This window comes from Budorcas taxicolor, chromosome 18 (genome assembly GCF_023091745.1).
Source record: "Budorcas taxicolor isolate Tak-1 chromosome 18, Takin1.1, whole genome shotgun sequence".
Taxonomy (NCBI): domain Eukaryota; kingdom Metazoa; phylum Chordata; class Mammalia; order Artiodactyla; family Bovidae; genus Budorcas; species Budorcas taxicolor.
Window position 1 is genome coordinate 67,807,930 of NC_068927.1, and position 10,954 is coordinate 67,818,883.

Below are 10,954 nucleotides of genomic sequence, written 5' to 3' on the forward strand. Positions count from 1 at the left end.
GATGCCTCGGAGCCTCGGGTGTGTCTCTGCCACCCTGTCACTCTCTGGGCTTGTCTTGTGGACTTCTCCGTCAACACTCATTATCACAGCGCCTCTGTTGTCACGCCTTGGCCTGCACCACCTTCCATTTCATTCTTAGCAAATAACCTCCTATTTACGTGGCTCAGAAGAGGTGTGTTTTCAGACAGGCAGTGACTCACACCTCTGTGAGGTGGCTCGGTTTTATGTATAAGGGAATCTGGCCCAGGACAAACAGAACCTTCCCAAGGTTGCACAGCTGGGAGTTGGAGGCAGCATTTGAAGTCAGCACCCTGTTAACAGCGGCTTAAACAGATCAGACTTTGCTTGAAGGCTGTGTCTTCAGTGGCTCTGCGCCATCAGAGTCAGTGTCTTCTCTCCCAGCCTGTCCCTCGTGGTCACAGGGAGACCACTGCAGCCTCAGCCGATGCACCCACCATCATCAGGACTGGAGGAGGGGGAAAGGCAGGCCAGTACTCATCACTGGTGAGGTTTCAAAGAAACGACTCAGAAGCTTCCATCCAGTGCCTCCATGTCTCGCTGGCCAAGACTGAATCACTTAGCTTCTCTAACCTCTGTGGTTGAGACTATACCCGAGAAAAAGCCTCAGAAGACGTTAACAGTGGACAGCTGGCAGCGCCTGCTGCCTTTCTTCCCAGTCTCTTTCTGGAGGAATCTGCCGCACTCCCCCTTCAGGTCAGGCGCCACCGCCTCTTCAATGCCTGGCTTGTCCCGCTTGCCAACCAGGCCCCCCCCAGTCCTCGGTCCCCTGGCATGCGGGAGCACTGTGCTCACCCAGATCCCTTCTGTCTCTCAAGGGGCCTCTTGCCTTCCCCTCCTCAACTCCTGGGGCCCCTGGGCTTCTGTCCCAGAGGCACATCTTGAGCACGCGCTCCCGAGATGCCCCAGTCCACACCGCGGCTGTGTGCTGCTCACTCCCAGGTCCTGGCCTCCGAACTTCGGGCTGGGACAGCAGCTGCATGCTGCCAGAAGCCCCCCCTGGATGCCCGGCAAGCTGGGGAAACCGCCTACCCAGAGGGAAATGCCACTCTCCATCCCAAACCTGTGCCCCCTGCCCTGCTCCCTTTCTCGAGGACTGTTGCCCCTGCCATCCCCTCTCTCAGTCCAAAGATACCGATAGACATCCTGTTGATTTTACCACGTAAGCAGCGTGGCTGTCTTCTTTGTTCCGTTTCCTTCCCACTGCTGCCGCTGACGCAGGATGACCAGGAGAAGCCTGGCCACCAGTGCCCTCCACTTGCGGCAGCCCCGTCGTTGGTGTGGGGGTGCAGACTTGGAATGCTCCCACCACTAGTGTGCCCTGGCTTGGGGAGACCCCACGGTAACTGGACAGCTCAGAAGCCAGGCCTGCAACTGCCCCGTCCTCTCCACCACGGCCCGCACAGTGGCAACTGCAGAAGGGTCGTGTCTCCACAGTTCTTAGGGTGGGCACTGGGTGGGCTGGGCTCCAGTCACCTCATCGGTTAAGCTGGGAACAAGCTTGTCACCGTCAGCGTTTGCGGCCCTCTCCATGAAGTGCAGCTCTGTTGGAATTTTCCATTTCTCATTTCGGGTCACCTTTTCTAGGCATTCCTACTAATTTCCTTACAGATACTTTGAAACCAAGTCAGATAAGAAACTCCTCAGGGGAAATTGCTGTAAACTAGAGAAAGTATATGGTTTTTTCAGTTTATCAAAATAATGCAAAATCTTTGTAGCAAAACCTGGAAAATGCACAAAAGTAAAATACACAAAAGTATGAAGGCTTATTTAAAATTTAGTTCCTCATACTTCCTCCATCCAGGGATGCTCATTACCTTAAGGTTTTGTTAATTTTCTTTGTAACTTTTTCTTGAAGTATACATGTGTGTATACATAGAGTGAACATTAAATTTTATACACACAAAAATATGAGTAGTTATCTTTTATTTAGAAAGTTCTCTTGTGCTTCTTACTATATTGTGAACATTTGCCTGTGAAGATGGATTTTTAAATTAACATTCAGGAGGGTTGTAGCAGTGTGATCTCCACCCACCATCTTACCTAAGCTTTCACTTTTATCTAAAAGGGGGCAAAGGGATTCATAAACATTTCTGAGGGCGTATGAATTGATACAGTCTCTGTGAAGGTCACTTTGTTGGTTGCTATCTAAATTACAGCAAGCCATTTGCTGGAAATGAATCCTACAGATATATTTGTACTCACACAAACTTCTTGTGTAGTTTTTACTACGATACTGATTTCAGAAAGTGAAAATTTAGAATCAACCTTGGCGTCCACCACATGGGACTGGCTAAGTGATTTCTGGTGGACTGGCTGACTTTTCCCCAGCCCTTGAAATGGGGACTGTCTTTATGAACTTGTGTGGAAAAGAGCACCAAGATACATTGTCTATGAAAAGGTATAAAACAGGTTGTATGATATGTTTCCATTTGTGTAAAGAGGAAGCCATTGCTTACACATACACAAACACACTGAATCTGAAGGGTACAAGGTTACCAGACATACTACTTGCTCTTGGGGCGGAGAATTGGAGGGAGGGGGAAGATGAGGAATAATTTTCACTCTATATCTTTTGATATTTTTAGAATTTTGAAACATGTAAAAGTATTACCAGTTAAAAAAATAAATTTAAACAAAAGCTAATTCTTTCAAATTAAACTAAGTTTGAGTGTGTTTCATTGTTCACTGTCTTCCCCTTCTTGATTGTCCACATGACTGTGTGTCTTGGTCACATCTGTTTTATATGACAATGGTAAAGAATCCACCTGTATCATATAGAAGAGATGTGGGTTCGATCCCTGGATTGGGAAGATCCCCTGGAGGAGGGCATGGCAACCCACCCCAGTATTCTTCCTGGGATAATCCCATGGACAGAGGAGGCTGGCAGGCTACAGCCCAAGAGATCGCAAGGAGTCAAACATGACTGAGCTCGTACATGTGTTTGTTGAGCTAACAGGACCAATTGAGTGTAAGATATCCTAGGCCCCGTGAAGTTTCCTGCCAGCTAGTTGTAGCACACACATTTCCAATCAATAAACCAATCTACAGTAGGAATAGAAAAAAAATTTTATTTGAGCCAAACTGAGGACTATAGCCTGGGAGACAGCATCTCAGATAACTGAGAAACTGCTCCACTGAAGCATGGTTTCAGTGCGGTTTTGTGTCTTGTCAGAACAAAAAACATGACACAACTCAAGGATACATTCATTCAAGGTTTCAAAACAAGAAACCACCAGATCAACAGTGAATCAGTATGGCCTTGGCACCTAGGAAGGGAGCTTTATTGTTGAAGGAGGACCAGCATTGGTGTCCCAAGAAGCAAGGCATTTAATCTTTTTTTTTTAGTTCTACCAGTTTATTGCTACCAACTCATCTCGCTCCACCCTCATGCACACGTGCTCAGTCATGTAACCCCATGGACTGCAGCCCAGCAGGCTCCTCTGTCTATGGACTTTTCCAGGCAACAGTACTGGAGTGGGTTGCCATATCCTTCTCCTAATCTTTATTTTTAACATGGACATTAGTTCTGGTAAGTGCACCATTTTCTTTGGTGATTAAAGCAGATAGTGTGTGTATGCCAGGCTGTAAACGGACTGTTTTAGTTAGCATAATTATCAAGGTAAGTCATTTATAAGCCAGAATGACTTCCCCATACCTCAACACATAAAAAATTCCTTTCACTAATACTTGGATACGGGCCAAGAGGAAGAGGAAAAGCAGTATATGTGCAGCACAGCTAAAAGGACACGGAGAACGCCACGCGCGTGCCCTCCCTGCCATCTTTCGGTGCCGCCAGATGGTGCCCATGAATGTCCTAGCTGATACTCTCCAGAGTGTCAACAGTGCGTGAAAGAGGTAAAGGCCGGTGCTAATGAGACTCTGCTCCGAAGTCGTCATCAGGTTTCTAATTGTGATGATGAAGCATTATTACACTGGAGAATTTGAAGTCATTGATGATCACAGGGCTGGGAAAATTGTTATGAACTTCACAGGCAGGCTGAATAGTCTGGAGGGTTTTCCAGCAGTCATGTATGGATGTGAGAGTTGAACTGTGAAGAAAGCTGAGTGCCAAAGAATTGATGCTTCTGAACTGTGGTGTTGGAGAAGACTCTTGAGAGTCCTTTGGACTGGGAAGAGATCCAACCAGTCCATTCTAAAGGAGATCAGTCCTGGGATTTCTTTGGAAGGAATGATGGTAAAGTTGAAACTCCAGCACTTTGGCCACTCCATGTGAAGAGTTGACTCACTGGAAAAGACCGATGCTGGGAGGGGTTGGGGACAGGAGGAGAAGGGGACGACAGAGGATGAGATGGCTGGATGGCATCACCGACTCAATGGACGTGAGTCTGACTGAACTCCAGGAGTCAGTGCCGGACAGAGAGGCCTGGCGGGCTGCAATTCATGGGGTCACAAAGAGTCTGACTGAGCAACTGAACTGAACTGAACCAGATTTGATGTGCATTGGTTTCTTGTACTGACAACCTCGGCTGGCACGATAGACCATAAAGAAATAAGACAAAAACACACAGGAGGGAAAAATCCTTGTATTCTTTTTCTAGGGATGATCAATGCAAAGAAATAGAGGAAAACAACAGAATGGGAAAGACTAGAGATCTCTTCAAGAAAATTAGAGATATCAAGGGAACATTTCATGCAAAGATGGGCTCGATAAAGGACAGAAATGGTATGGACCTAACAGAAGCAGAAGATATTAAGAACAGGTGGCAAGAATACACAGAAGAACTGTACAAAAAAAGATCTTCACGACCCAGATAATCACGATGGTGTGATCACTCAGCTAGAGCCAGACATCCTGGAATGTGAAGTCAAGTGTGCCTTAAAAAGCATCATACGAACAAAGCTAGTGGAGGTGATGGAATTCCAGTAGAGCTATTTCAAATCCTGGAAGATGATGCTGTGAAAGTGCTTCACTCAATATGCCAGCACATTTGGAAAACTCAGCAGTGTCCACAGGACTGGAAAAGGTCAGTTTTCATTCCAATCCCGAAGAAAGGCAATGCCAAAGAATGCTCAAACTACCGCACAATTGCACTCATCTCACATGCTAGGAAAGTAATGCTCAAAATTCTCCAAGCCAGGCTTCAGCAATACGTGAACGGTGAAATTCCAGTTGTTCAAACTGGTTTTCGAAAAGGCAGAGGAATCAGAAATCAGATTGCCAACATCCGCTGGATCATGGAAAAAGCAAGAGAGTTCCAGAAAAACATCTATTTCTTCTTTATTGACTATGCCAAAGCCTTTGACTGTGTGGATCACAATAAACTGTGGAAAATTCTTCAAGAGATGGGAATACCAGACCACCTGACCTGCCTCTTGGGAAACCTATATGCAGGTCAGAAAGCAATAGTTAGAACTGAACATGGGACAACAGACTGGTTCCAAATAGGAAAAGGAGTACGTCCAGGCTGTATATTGTCACCCTGCTTATTTAACTTCTATGCAGAGTACATCATGAGAAACGCTGGGCTGGAGAAACACAAGCTGGAATCAAGACTGCCAGGAAAATATCAATAACCTCAGATATGCAGATGACACCACCCTTATGGCAGAAAGTGAAGAGGAACTAAAAAGCCTCTTGATGAAAGTGAAAGAGGAGAGTGAAAAAGTTGGCGTAAAGCTCAACATTCAGAAAACGAAGATCATGGCATCTGGTCCCATCACTTCATGGGAAATAGATGGGGAAACTGGAAACAGTGTCAGACTTTATTTTTTGGGGCTCCAAAATCACTGCAGATAGTGATGGCAGCCATGAAATTAAAAGACGCTTACTCCTGGGAAGGAAAGTTATGACCAACCTAGAGAGCATATTCAAAGAGACGTTACTTTGCCAACAAAGGTCCGTCTTGTCAAGGCTATGGTTTTTCCAGTGGTCATGTATGGATGTGAGAGTTGGACTGTGAAGAAAGCTGAGCGCCAAAGAATTGATGCTTTTGAACTGTGGTGTTGGAGAAGACTCTTGAGAGTCCCTTGGACTGGGAAGAGATCCAACCAGTCCATCATAAAGGAGATCAGTCCTGGGTGTTCATTGGAAGGACTGATGATAAAGCTGAAACTCCAATAATTTGGCCACCTCATGTGAAGAGTTGACTCATTGGAAAAGACTCTGATTCTGGGAGGGATTGGGGCAGGAGGGTTAAGAGAAGGGGACGACAGAGGATGAGATGGGTGGATGGCATCACCGACTCGACGGACGTGAGTTTGAGTGAACTCTGGGAGTTGGTGATGGACAAGGAGGCCTGGTGTGCTGTGATTCATGGGGTCACAGAGTCGGACATGACTCTGGAATACATGATGGTATTCCCATCTCTTTCAGAATTTCCCACAGTTTATTGTGATCCACACAGTCAAAGGCTTTGGCATAGTCAATAAAGCAGAAATAGATGTTTTTCTAGAACTCTCTTCCTTTTTCCAGATCCAGCGGATGTTGGCAATTTGATCTCTGGTTCCTCTGCCTTTTCGAAAACCAGCTTGAACAACTGGAGTTTCACGGTTCACGTATTGCTGAAGCCTGGCTTGGAGAACTTTGAGCATTACTTTCCTAGCATGTGAGATGAGTGCAATTGTGCGGTAGTTTGAGCATTCTTTGGCATTGCCTTTCTTCGCGATTGGAATGAAAACTGACCTTTTCCAGTCCTGTGGACACTGCTGAGTTTTCCAAATGTGCTGGCATATTGAGTGAAGCACTTTCACAGCATCATCTTCCAGGATTTGAAATAGCTCTACTGGAATTCCATCACCTCCACTAGCTTTGTTCGTAGTGATGTTTTTTAAGGCCCACTTGACTTCACATTCCAGGATGTCTGGCTCTAGCTGAGTGGTCACACCATCGTGATTATCTGGGTCGTGAAGATCTTTTTTGTACAGTTCTTCTGTGTATTCTTGCCACCTGTTCTTAATATCTTCTGCTTCTGTTAGGTCCATACCATTTCCATCCTTTATCGAGCCCATCTTTAATTTTCTTGAAGAGATCTCTAGTCTTTCCCATTCTGTTGTTTTCCTCCATTTCTTTGCATTGATCGCTGAAGAAGCCTTTCTTATCTCTCCTTGATATTCTTTAGAACTCTGCATTCAGATGCTTATATCTTTCCTTTTCTCCTTTGCTTTTCACTTCTCTTCTTTTCACATTTTTTTGGGGCGATCAAAGTGGTGATCGTTCCACAGGCTTGTAAGTAAACTAAAAACCATTTAATTGTACCCATGTAGAAGGCAATGGCAACCCACTCCAGTGTGCTTGCCTGGAGAATCCCAGGGACCGCGGAGCCTGGTGGGCTGCTGTCTATGGGGTCGCACAGGGTCGGACACGACTGAAGTGACTTGGCAGCAGCCGCAGCAGCAGCAGCATCAGAATGGTGAACCAAAGGGAGGTGAATTACACCTCCAAAAAACGTTAAAACATTTCAAAAGGGAAAGAAAACGGAAAGCGAAGCAAGTATAGAGGCTCTGTGACCCCACACGGTCACAGAGGACCACATGCACTACTTACATGATACATATCCGCCCTCTATCCACACCCCGGCCCTCACACCGGTCATCTCCTCGCCCGCCCCTCACCTCCTCACACACACCTCTCATACCATGCACGCTGCCGCCTTCCGCACACCCTCGGGCCGGACCCTGCACACACCGCCGCCATTGCCCCACAAAGTCACGGCCGCTGTTCCCTCGGTTCACGAACCCAGTTGGACTACAACTCCCGACGTGACTCGGGCTGCTGAGGCGGGCGACGTAGCGCCTTCTGGGAATTGTAGTCCAGGAGCTGTGGTCCCGGCTGGAGCGCGCGAGCTCCTCACTGCAGCGCCTGCCCGTCGCCTCCCGGAAGCGTGCGCCCGCCTGCGGGTGAGGTGGGTCGGGTTGGGGTCCCGACCTGGTTGCTGCTGGAGGTGAACTACTGGAGGCCCTGGAGTCGCGAACGCCCGAGGTGGCCTGAACGAGATGTAGGGGACCGGCACGCGCGAGCGGGGAGCGAGGGGCCGACCCCGAGCCGCGCGTGAACCGACGGACGGAAAGACGCAGTGTGGAACTCACTGGTCAAGTGCGGGGCCAGCTGATTGCGATGAAGGCTGACTGGCCAGTTGTTTGTGTCTGACTCTCTTGACTCGTGTTTCTGACTGACAAACTAGGAGCATTTGGTCAGCTGATAGGATGTCTGACTGACCCGATCAAGTTTGCAACTGACCAAGAAGTTGTTTGAGATTTTGTCGTTGGGTTGTGTGCTGCTGTGAGGAGGAGGGTGTGTCTATGACTGTATAAGTTTAGGCGTGACTGAGAGTGTGTATCTGACTGCCCGAAGCAGGTTGATTATGAGTAACTGTGGGGATGATGGTGCGAAGGCGTGTGCTTGACCGAGTGAGTGACTAGGAACCCTTGGGTCCCCGGGCGTATTTTGGGGTACGACTGAGGGACTCTGCCAGAGGTAGGGCATATGCATAGAACTATGGGCTTGACTGGGATGTTGTCAGGGGGACTACGCCTGGATGATTTGCTTGGGAGTTCACCAAGCGTGTGACAGGCTTTGCACTTGGCCTTGTCTGCAGCTGGAATTCGGCGACCTGCTGTCACCCAGCTGGGATGCTGTCCTAGCACCTTCTATGGATTTAAGTCCAGCAGATGGCTGTGGAGTCATGAGATTGTGCATCTACTGCGTGTCTGCCGCGTGCCAGGCCTGTTGTCAGGCCAGGTACTAAGAAGTACTGATAACGTAATTACAAGAAGTGAAAGAACTGCTCCCCTAAGTTGGTTAAGCAGTTGTGGACAGAGGCTCTCAACTGTATGTGAGGTCAGAAAGTTGGAGGTGGAGTGAGCATGATCTGTGTCCATGTATCTCATACCGTCATCAGGGATTTTCCTAAAGTGGTTTCAGGGATACAAAAGGGAGGTTGGAAATTGTCACTGCATTTATTGTTAATCCTGCCCACTCTGTGCACCAACCCCCGACCCCCAGCAATGAATCCCTGTATCAGATTCCACCTTTCCTGTTCCCTCCGTTTGCTCAGCACCTGTTACCTGTGCACTTGCTGTGGGCACTGTGTCTCCAGCATGCCCAAACTCTCTGGGCAAACATGGTTAGAACACAGAGCCCTGGGGCACACAAGGGACTACTTAGCCTGCTCCCAGGTGCTGGGCCGGCTCTTGGAGAAGACGACAGCTAAAGTGGGTCCTGCAGGACTAAGGGGGACTTTAGAACAAGAGATTAACGGGGACAGAGGAATTGAGAAATTGGGATAACGGCAAGGACAAGGTTACAAGAGAACCAAGTGAGCTTTCCAGTGGAGTTAGGGGCTAAGCATAGCTTTGCCAGAAATCACCAGCTCCCACTGAAGTGTCAGGATTGAGGTCCTGTTTTATTAATGTCCAATTCTCCTTGTGCCCAAGGTCATATCTTAAGTGTTAACAGTTTTTATCTGTCATTTTGAGTGTTACATCCTAGCAGGTATAAAATGGTATCTCATTTTGGTGTTGATTTGTACTTTTCTGGTAGCTGATAATCTTGAGCTTCTTTTCATGTCCTTTTTTGGAGAAGGAACTGGCACCCCACTCCAGTACTCCTGCCTGGAAACTCCCATGGATGGAGGAGCCTGGTAGGCTGCAGTCCATGGGGTTTGCTAAGAGTCGGACATGACTGAGCAACTTCACTTTCACTTTTCACTTTCATCCATTGGAGAAGGAAATGGCAACCCACTCCAGTGTTCTTACCTGGGGAATCCCAGGGAAGGGGGAGCCTGGTAGGCTGCTATCTATGGGGTCACACAGAGTCGGACACGACTGAAGCGACTTAGCAGCAGCAGCAACAGCAGCAGCAGCATGTGCTTTTTAGCCACTTGCATGTCTTTGGAGAAATGTCTGGTCAAATCACTTGCTCATTCTTTAAGTTTGGACCATTTGTCTTTTTATTGTGGAGTTGTTCTAGGTACAGGTCCCTAATCAGACACATGATGTGCAGGTATTTTCTCCCATTCTGGGGTTGCCTTTTCTTACTCTTTTTTTGCCTTGCTGCATGGCTTGTAGGATCTTAGTTCCCCGACCAGGGATTGAACCCCTGCCTGGGCAGTGAAGGCACTGAGTCCTGGACTGCCAGGGAATTCCCCTTTCCACCTTCTTGATGTGCTTCAAATAACAAAGGTTTTTAATTTTGATGAAGTCCAGTTTTCTCTGTTGTCACTTACCTAACATGGCTTTTCATTATTTTTAAGTGTATGTGGAGCATTGACCACAATTAACCATGCACCAGATCACAAAGCAAGTCTCAGCACATATCAAAGGATTAAAATTGACCAAAACACATTTTCTGAGCACACTAGAGTTAATCTGGAAATCGGTAATAAAAAGACAATTAGAAAACTCTGATATGGGGTGGGAGGTGGGAGGGGGGTTCAGGATTGGGAACTCATGTACACCCGTGGCTGATTCATGTCAATGTGTGGCAAAACCAATACAGTGTTGTAAACCAAAATAAAGTAAAAATAAAAATTAAAGAAAAAAAAGAAAAGAAAACTCTGGATTGTTTGGAAATGAAGCAGCAGAGTTCTAAGCAGCCCATGGTTCAGAAAGAAACCAGAAGAAAACATTAGAAAATATTTTTAACTAAATGATAATGAAGATGCAAAACCAAACTTATGGGTAAACAGCTAAAGCTATGCTCACAGGAAAGTTTATAGCCTGAATACATATATCAGCAAAGAAAGGCTGAATGTTAGTTACCTAAGTATTAATCTCAGAAGCTACAAAATAATTAGCAAATAAAGTAAAGGAATGCTCCGGTGGCTCCCTGGGGACTGGAGTGTGTGTGAGGTAGAAGACAGACCCTGCATATGTGAAAGGAGCCTATGCCTTAAGCAGACGGTCTGAGGGGTCAGGCCGCAGCAGTCTGCAGCTCAGCAACTGCCTTCCCTTTCACTGTCTGGGAAACTTTGGG